Genomic DNA, 9,715 nt, shown 5'->3' on the forward strand with positions numbered 1-9,715 from the left:
TGTGCTTCTAGTCCTATATACCAAATCAGTTTTCTTGATTGTTACAGCTTTCAGAGTTCTCCTTTGGTTATTTTGTGTTATTTTGAGCATACATAGTTGCACTTATAAGATAAGAATAAGGAGGGACAGAAAGAAATAGGTCTGTCTCCAACATCTTTTCCAGATTGACAGTCCTTCATGAATGTTCAATTTTGTTCTTTAGAACAAATAAGAAACAAGTAGAACAATAAGAACAAATAAGAAAGATCTTATTGCTTATGACAAGGTTGTATTCTCTATTAAAGTTGAAATACTATCATATGTTCTCCCTGATCGGCGACAACTAACTGAGCACCAAAGGGGAAACTTGTTGAAATGAAATGGACACTATGAGAAACAGTGACTTGATCAGCTCTTGTCCTGACGGTTGATGCACAATGTAATACTTTATACATTTTAGTATTTTTTTTGTTCTAATACCATTGGTTGAACACTGTAATTAACACACAATTATTCTTAGGGGTTTAAATTTTAACTGAAAAGTGATTCCTGTTAGGAATCTGGAAAGCATTATGCTGAGTGAAATAAGCCAATCCCAAAGGGAAAATTACCACTTGTTCTCCTTGATAGGTGACAACTAACTGAGCACCAAAAAGGAAACCTGTTAAAGTGAAATGAACACTGAGAAACGGTGACTTGATCAGCCCTCACCCTGACTGTTGATGAGCAACTTGATATGTTATCCCTCTTAGTATCTTTTTTTGTTTGTTCTACTTAATACTTTTGGTTGAATACTGTAATCAATACACAATTCTTCTTAAGTGTTGAAACTTAATTGAAAAGTGATTGCTGTTAAATATAAGAGTGGGAATAAGAGAGGGAAGAGATGTGCAGTTTGGGACATGCTCAAGCTGACTTACCTCAAACGGTAGTTAGAAACATACCAGGGGATTCCAATTCAATCCCATCGAGGTGGCATGTACCAATGCCATCTCACTTGTTCCAGTGATCAATTTCTGTTCACAATTGATGATAATGATAGGACTAAGAGCCAAAGGGAGCACATAAACAAGGCTTGTGTCTGCAAATACTAGCTGATAGAATAAAAAAGGGAGAGAACGATCCAACATGGGAAATGGGATACACAGCAGACCCATAGAATGACAGATGTCCTAAACAGCACTCTGGCCTCAGAATCAGCCCTTAAGGCATGCGGATCTGGCTGAACAGCCCATGAGAGTATTTCAGGCATGGAAAGCCAAGACACTCTGGGGAAAAAAAAAAAAAAAAAAACCCTAAATGAAAGATCTCCGCAAGTGAGATCCCAGTGGAAAGAACGGGGCCATCAAAAAGGAGGTACCTTTCTCTGAAGGGAGGAGAGAACTTCCACTTTGACCATGGCCTTGTCTAAATATGATCAGAGTCAGTGAACTCAGGGCACTTCCACAGCCTTGGCAGCTCATGACAAGAGCCTAGGGTGATTACTGAGGCCATAAAGAAGAGTGTAAAATTGTTAAGTCAACAACAGGAGTCACTGTGCACTTACTCCCCATGTAGGATCTTTGTCCTTAGTGTGCTATACATTGAGATTTAATGCTATAACTAGTACTCAAACAGTATTTTCCACTTTATGTTTCTGTGTGGGAGCAAACTGTTGAAATCTTTACTTAATGTATGCTAAACTGATCTTCTGTATATAATATAAAGAGAATCGGAAATGTTTCTTGATGTGAATGGAAGGGGAGAGGGAGTGGGAAAGGGGAGGGTTGTGGGTGGGAGGGACGTTATTGGGAGGAACCCATTGTAATCCATAAGCCGTACTTTGGAAATTTATATTCATTAAATAAAAGTTTAAAAAAAAATTTGAAATACTAAAAAGATGATAGCACAGTTTCCTCCTGGTGGTCTCTCATGTAAATAAAATATAGATCTCAGTTTTATACAAAAATTACATTGTAGGCCGGCACCGCAGCTCACTAGGCTAATCTTCTGCCTGCGGCGCTGGCACTCCAGGGTTCTAGTCCCGGTTGCTCCTCTTCCATTCCAGCTCTCTCCTGGGACCCAGGAAAGCAGTGGCGGATGGCCCAAGTCCTTGGGCCCTGCACCCGCATGGGAGACCAGGAGGAAGTGCCTGGCTCCTGGCTTCGGATGGGTGCAGCGCACCGGCCATAGCAAACATTTGGAGGGAGGACCTTTCTCTCTGTCTCTCTCTCTCTCTCTCACTATCTAACTCTGCCTGTCAAAAAGAAGAAAAATTACATTGTACAAAAATGCTTGACAAAAGCATTACCACATCTCATCATCAAAGAAGTCCAGAAAGGTTGATGAATATTTGAGTCCAAGTACCTATACATTAAAAAATGCAACAAATTTTAATTCAAAGTTAAGGAAATATTCAAAATTCTTTCAGCTTCAAGTTTCTACCATTCAAGCTTTTAGATATTTCTAGATCTGTCTGTGGATCTTGCCCAAAGATGTGATTATCTATTGTCAATGTCTAATAATGAAGTCTGTCTTCTCTCATCCCAGAGACAGGGGAAAACTAAACTGCAAGGGAATATCCAACAATATAAATCTGTCCATTGAAATTAAGAATCTTCACTAAGTGGGAGGAGAATAAATAGAAAACCACCTCTTGGCTATAAGGAAGCCTGAGCAATTAGGACTATGTGAGCCAAATGAGAGAATACAGAGGATTAAAGGTAATTTGTGTCTGTGTCAAAAACATATACTGCTGGGCCAAAGCCATGGTTTTGCTTATGCTATTTACATACATGTTATGCTTAATAATTCTTCAAAGGAAAAAGTACAGTTGCTAGTCTTATATTAGTGTAGACTTTAAAATGTTTGAAAATGGGTCAGAAAATTAAGAGTAGAAGCAAGAGTTTAAATCTTGAAATTTTCTGTTCAGTTTCTTCATTCAACCTCTTATACCACTGCCTAGCAAGCAGCTGTCTTTTTTATATCCCAAAGAAGGGCATAAAATTCAACTATATATATACATATATATATATATTTAGATTCATTTGTTTATTTGAAAAATGGAGTTATGATAGAGAGTTAGAAGCAGAGAGAGAGAGAGAGACATTTTCAATCTGCTGGTTCACTCCCCAGATAGCTGTAATTGACATGGCTGAGCCAGACGGAAGTCAACAGTTGGGAGCTTCGTCCAAGTTTCATGAATGGGAACAGGGGACCAAACACTGGGGCCATCCTCCGCTGCTTTGCGAGGCACATTAGCAAGGAGCTGGATTGGAAGTGAAGCAGCTGGGACCAGAACCAGCAGCCAGATGTGATGCCAGTGCTGAAGCTGGCTGCTTAACCCACTATGCCGCAGTGCCCATGCTTTATCCAAACTTTATCCAGTCACTGTCTGCATATGCCTATGAAATACAGAGGAAGGTAAGGTTTCTTAAACACTACCTGTAGCCAACATTCACTAAGAAGAGAGCAAAAGAATAGATATTTTCTGCCTGGAAGCATGGGGTGAAATATAAATATCCATCCACCTGAAATAGTTTATAGAATGACTCTGCCAATGGAGTGGTCAAGGTAACCTTGGGCTTTATTCCAGTTCAGTAGTTTCTGGCTCTTCAGCAAAACAGAAGATAAGGCAGGGCTCAAACCTAAGAATGCTGAGCCAAACATTCCAATGAAGCTTACCCTGAAATCTCCCTGGAGAAACACCACCTGTCCATGCCTGGCTGGCACTGGAAGCTTGTTTTTTCTCTGTGTTCCCTGTTTATCATATGCATTTGACATTTTCTTCTAAATTGTGGCAAGAGGCAGTCTGTACTAAAGTGTCACACAGGCACAACTATCTTAGAACAATCAGTCTGAATTAGCCATTTTAAAATAGCTCCCTATGAATGTGCCAATATTCATGTTAAACATGCTATATTTCTTGATATTCTATAATGTGAATTAACTTCCTGGTAGCCCATATTTCTAGAATTTTCCCATGTTTCCCCAGTGTCCTAAGGGATATGAATCACAAGACTTAGAAGCCAGTGCCCTGAGGCTCAAGCTTGCTGGCCAGAAGCCTGAGACTATGCATACTGCCAGCTAGCTTACCCATGGCCAGCTGGCAGAATGAGCTGTGGAGACAGATGCACCTTATAAGTAGACATCTGTGGAAAGTCTGCACTCTAAGCCTTCCAAAATGGCATAAAATCAAAGGGACTATTCTCTCTCAATGATGGAAAGTGCAACCTAACCAAAAATGTGACGCCCAGGTGGCAAGGAAAAGAAAACATCAAAGGTTGAAGGACTTGATGGAGTGGTACACTTTGTCATTTGTGTGGCTTTGATTAAAAAAAAGAACTCCTGTTAAAATAGTGATTTTCTTTTACCTTTCCTCAATATATGTGATGACAACAATAATTAGCTACTGAATAAACTGTTTTATTTTATGTGATTTTTCAAATAGCAAAAATTATGTGTGCATTTAAACATTTGACATGTAAAATATATGTATGTATTCTTGTATGTGAATACACATGCCATAACAAAATTGTGTTTATGTGTACATGTATGTATACATGTACATGCATATACGCACATGTCTAGAAAGAGAGTATACATTCATAAAATGGCACAAATTTTCAGTCTAAGTCCTTATGTTTTAACATTGCTTGATAAATAACTTATAATGACCTTGTGGGATATAACTCTCAGAAGTCTTACAAGAAATTGATTCTGTTCCTGTGACTGATTAGTCTTAGTAGAGCAAATTGTCAAGAAGACAACTAGGCCCCGTAAGAAAACCACAGTTCACTGTTTCTGCAGGACACAAATTAGATCAATGTTTATAACACACACACACACAAAGAGCACCCTGTGATAAAATAGGCATGACGTGCAATGGATTACACAAAGAATTTGCCATTCCCCTGTGGGGCATTTCACAGACGATTTGATAGTAGTGTGTGTTGTGCATATTGAATGTTTATAACATAGCTACGATATGCCATATTCCCTCAATAATTTATCTGACATTTAGCAAATGCTCTCCTAATCAATAGAAGATGGAGTGAACCTTATTCCAATGTAATGTTTAAAAATATACCTCATGGCACAATCTTGTAATACCTTACATCTGCGTATAGATTGTGAGGGGAAGAAGCAGAGCAGGAGAAGATGATATGCTATTCCTAGAACTGCTTGACATTTCAGCCCAAGGAAACACTACTAATGACATTTAAGCCTTTATTACTAGTTTTAGTACATGCCTATGGAATACAGTATCACTTCAGGTGTAGAATTCTCAAGCATGTTATCTCCTTAGCACCTAGAAGATCTGCACAGCAGAACAGTGTCTCCTGAAAGCTAGTAGTGCCCCACAGCATAGATCTTTGTGCTCACCAAACATTCAGATTATGTGCCGCCTGGATCAGGACCTAGATTCATTGATGCCTGTTAGTTTATCGGCCCTCAGCTGGAGTCTCAGTGGGAAAAAAAAAAAAAAGAAAAAGAAAGAAGCTCAGTGTTATCCAGAAATCAGGATGGTGTTCTGGAATACACAGTGCCACATAAGAAGGCCTGTTATTCCACAAAGCAATTGTTTCCTGTAACCATGACATTCTCAATTTTCCTGGCCAAGGTTGATAAACCAAGCTGACTATAAAGCGTATAGTTACACATTCAACAAAGCCATTGGAGTTGGTGCTGAACATCAATGACAACAAAATCAGAAGCAGCAGCAATAGCAGTCCACAGTGCATGTTTCAGGCACAGACACTGGTGCCCAGCAAAATGGCCTGTGTGCAATAGATGGGTAGCTTCCTTTGTGGCAGAATATAAATTTCTCTCTGTGTGCTTATGAAACATTTTGCGCTATTTGACAGTAGAATGGAGCCTTAACTCAGCAGAAAAGAATATAATTTTATACATAAAACTCCAAAGAATTGTTTTTCCTGTTTTATTTCTTATATTAATAGGACTCAATACTGAAATTGAGTATTACTTAAAGGGTATTAAATATTTCAGATGTATTCACATAGAAAATTGACTAACAGAACTATTAACAGTTGAAAAATTAATGTAGGTAAAGCTGACATTGATAAAAATCTGTCTGAAAATGACTACAAAGAATATAGAAAGGGATGTTCTGTTGGAAAACTAAGAAAATAATATCTGAAAATATTCTTATTTTTAAACTCATGCAGATTTTTCAAGAGCTTCATTATTTGTCCACATTGGAATACCTTTGAAAGAGGAGTGCAGGCATGTGTCATGCCCATGCATTCAAAACTAATTTCAGACATTGATTTTGAGCTTACCATATTTAATGCTATGCACTCTGTTGGGGAGAAAAAATTGAACATTACATAGTCCATGTATACCACAACCTCAAAGAATAGCAGAACCATAACCCTGAGAGAGGGAGAAGGAAACCTAAATAAACCATGATGATGTCTTTTGATAAGTTCCATGGTAGATGTATGTATTATTTACTCTGAAGACATGGGGACAAAAAACTAATCTCCCCAAAGGTAAGAGGAAACATGAGAGATGGGTGGCATGAATACTGAGTTTTGAAAGACAGTTAAAAATCTTCCCAGCAGAGAATGTGAATTAGAATGTAAAATAGGCCAAACAGTGGAAAAATTGTGTGAAAGGCCTAATTTGATGAAGGGAGGAAGACCCCCAGGAAATCCAAAATAATAAATATAACCAGAACACAGGGTACATCCAACAGGGGAACACTGCAGCAAAGAATATGAGAAGAAGGAGTTAATTCTGTATTTATATGTAGGGAGGGAACTTGGTGAAAGGATGACTATGAAATTCAAGCAGGAAATGATGCGGGCCTGGGGTAGTTCTTTGGCCTAGCTATTAAGATGTCATTTGGAATGCCTGGAACCAATTTTGACGTACCTGGGTTTGAGCTCTGACTCTTTAGCTAATCCAGCATCCTGATAATGTACACACTCGAAGGCAGCAAGAGATGGTTCAAATGCCTGGGTTCCTATTACTCATTTTAGATACCTAGTTGACTCTGGACTCTCGGCTTCACAAGCCTCAGTTTTGCTTGCAGTAGTTATTTAAGGAGGGAATCAGTGGGTAGGAGTTCTCTGTCCGTCTCTGTTTCTCTCTGTGTGTCTCTCAAATAAATAAAAAAATACAAATAAATAAAAAATGGAAACACAAAATGATGAAGATCTGACACAAAGTCGGTGATATGTGCATCAGGGCAGAGTCTAAATAATCCTCATTCCTTGTTTTCTGTGGGGAATTGATTTCATGACTGCAAGTAATCTTGTGAATACTAAAAACTTAGGGTACACAAGGCTCTTGTAGAAGATGCTATAGTATTTGCATATAACCTATGCAGTCCTTCCATATACTTTAACTCACATCCACATTACTTATTTTTTAAAGCTTTTATTTGATGCATGCAAATTTCACAGGCACAACTTTAGGAATATAGTTATTTTTCCCTCCATTACCCACCCTCCAATCCCCACTCTCATCCCACTTCCTACTCCCTCTCCCATCCCATTCTTCATTGAGATTCATTTTTAATTAAATTCATATACAGAAGGTCAGCTCTGTACTAAGTAAAGATTTTAACAGTTTGCACCACCCCACACATACACAATGTATAAAATACTGCTCGAGAACAAGTTTTGCAGTTAATTCTCATAGTACAACTCATTAAGGACAGAGGTCCTAGATGGGGAATAAGTGCACAGTGACTTCTGTTGTTAATTTAACAATCAACACTCTTATTTATGAGGTCAGTGATCAACCAAGGCTCTTGCCATGAGCTGCCAAGGCTATGGAAGCCTTTTGAGACCACAAACTCCATCAGTATTTAGACAGGACCGTAAGCAAAGAGGAAGTTCTCTACTCTCTTCAGAGAAAAATGCATCCTTCTTTGATGGCCCCTACATTCCATTGGGGTCTCACTGAAAGATATACTTCATGTAGAACATTTTGTGCCACAGTGTCTTCACTTTCCATGCCTGAAATGTTCTCATTAGATTTTCAAAGATATGAATACCTTAAGGACTAAATCTGAGGTCAGAGTGCTGTTTAGGGCATTTGTCATTCTATGAGTCTCCTGTGTGGACTGTTTCCCATGTTGGAACATTCTCTCCTTTTTAATTTGTTTGTTATTACCAGACACTGGTCTTATTTATGTGATCCCTTTGACACTTAATCCTATCTCTATGACCAAGTACACACTTAATATGATCACTTTAACATGTAAGAAGGCATTGATACCACCCAGCTTAATGGGATTTGGAGTCCCATGGCAAATTTTTAACTGGACCCTTAGTGGTAAGTCCATGGGGATGTGTGCTGAGTTGTACATCTCTTCCCTCTCCTATTCCCACTATTTTTTTTTTTTTATTGAGATCTATTTTCAGTTTGGATTTAAATAGAAAAAGCCCAGGAGTCCAACAGAGACTGGGCAGGTCCATGCTGAGGAAGCAAGAAAGAAAGCAAAGTGGCGGGGGCTCAGTGGAGGCAAAGTGAAGGCGCAGTGGAGACGCCCAAAGAGGAGATTGGTGTCACCCACCCGGAGAACCAGGTGAGAAATCTTCTGCTGCAGACAGCGGAGGGTGGGGAAGCCTGATGAACATATGAATATTTCTGTGTTAAGTAAAGAGTTAAATCAATGGTATTAAATAGAAAAAGAAAATAGCAAAAAAAATTAAAATAATAAAATTATTCCTCAACAATCAAGACAAGGGCTGTTCAATCAGTGTTTCTCATAGTGTCAATTACACTTCTACAGATTTCCCACTTCCTAGAGCTGGGCTCACTTCTCACTGGTATGTGAAGCAAGCTTGAGTTTTTGATGTTTAGTACTTCTCCTTGTTGTACAACTTGCATGGTTGTGTAGGAAATTACTCTGAAATGTTTTGATCCTCTTTCCTGGGTGGGAGGTATTGTGATTTGGCCCTCACAATTGATGGACGTGCTCATGGGAGGCAAATGCCATAGCCCCTGCTTACATTTGATAATGTACACGATCAATATGGCTTCTCTCCAGCTTTTGCAGGTCCTGTTGGTGACAGTGGGGAGACAAAGATGGACAAGGGTGTGCCTGACCTCTCCATATGTTCTGTGGGGCTCCATGGGATGCGCAGCCATGGAGCCCCCACGTCAAGGTCGGTCTGATAGCTGTTGCTGTGTCTTTATCACAAGGCAAATGTTGCTAGTTTCGGTTAGGGCAATGCTTTCCCACGGTCGGGAATTTCCAGAGGCACTGAGCCTGTCTCGTAAACAACAAGATGGTGCCGAGGACCGCGCAGTGAGCCTGCCTGCTGAGTGACATCTGATTGGCCCAAGGACGCGTGCATACTGCGTGAACAGACAGCGGATTGGAGTGTTCCGTGCATGGACTTGAGCCCGCTTGCAATTGGCCGGATTTTGTATATAAGCTGTGTGCTGAGGAAGGAGGGGGCTTTTCTGTCCACTCTCCTCCCTTCATTCTTTCTCTGTCACTGTTATTTTCTTATTAAAAGTCTACTGAAGACTGATAAGCTGCGAACAGTGTCGTTCCTTTGCGGGCGAGGGAGTGACAATGTTCCCTTATACTTTCTCTTTCTTCCTACTACGAGCTTCAAGCACAGTTCACCAGGCTTCCCCACCCTCCGCTGCCTGCAGCAGAGGATTTCTCACCTGGTTCTCTGGGTGGGTGACACCAATCTCCTCTTTGGACATCTCCACTGCGCCTTCACTTTGCCTCCACTGAGCCCCCGCCACTTTGCTTTCTTTC

At 39.9% G+C, this 9,715-nt stretch overlaps 1 long non-coding RNA gene across 1 annotated transcript; it reads left to right on the top strand.

Annotated features, from left to right (window-relative positions):
- The first annotated feature begins 2,182 nt into the window (after window positions 1-2,182).
- Window positions 2,183-9,433, top strand: LOC127490785 (uncharacterized). Its single transcript, XR_007919198.2, has 3 exons — window positions 2,183-2,681; window positions 8,346-8,521; window positions 8,987-9,433. It is a non-coding gene; the product is annotated as an uncharacterized lncRNA (long non-coding RNA).
- The last annotated feature ends 282 nt before the right edge of the window (window positions 9,434-9,715 follow it).

The sequence above is a fragment of the Oryctolagus cuniculus genome, chromosome 1 (genome assembly GCF_964237555.1).
Source record: "Oryctolagus cuniculus chromosome 1, mOryCun1.1, whole genome shotgun sequence".
NCBI lineage: Eukaryota > Metazoa > Chordata > Mammalia > Lagomorpha > Leporidae > Oryctolagus > Oryctolagus cuniculus.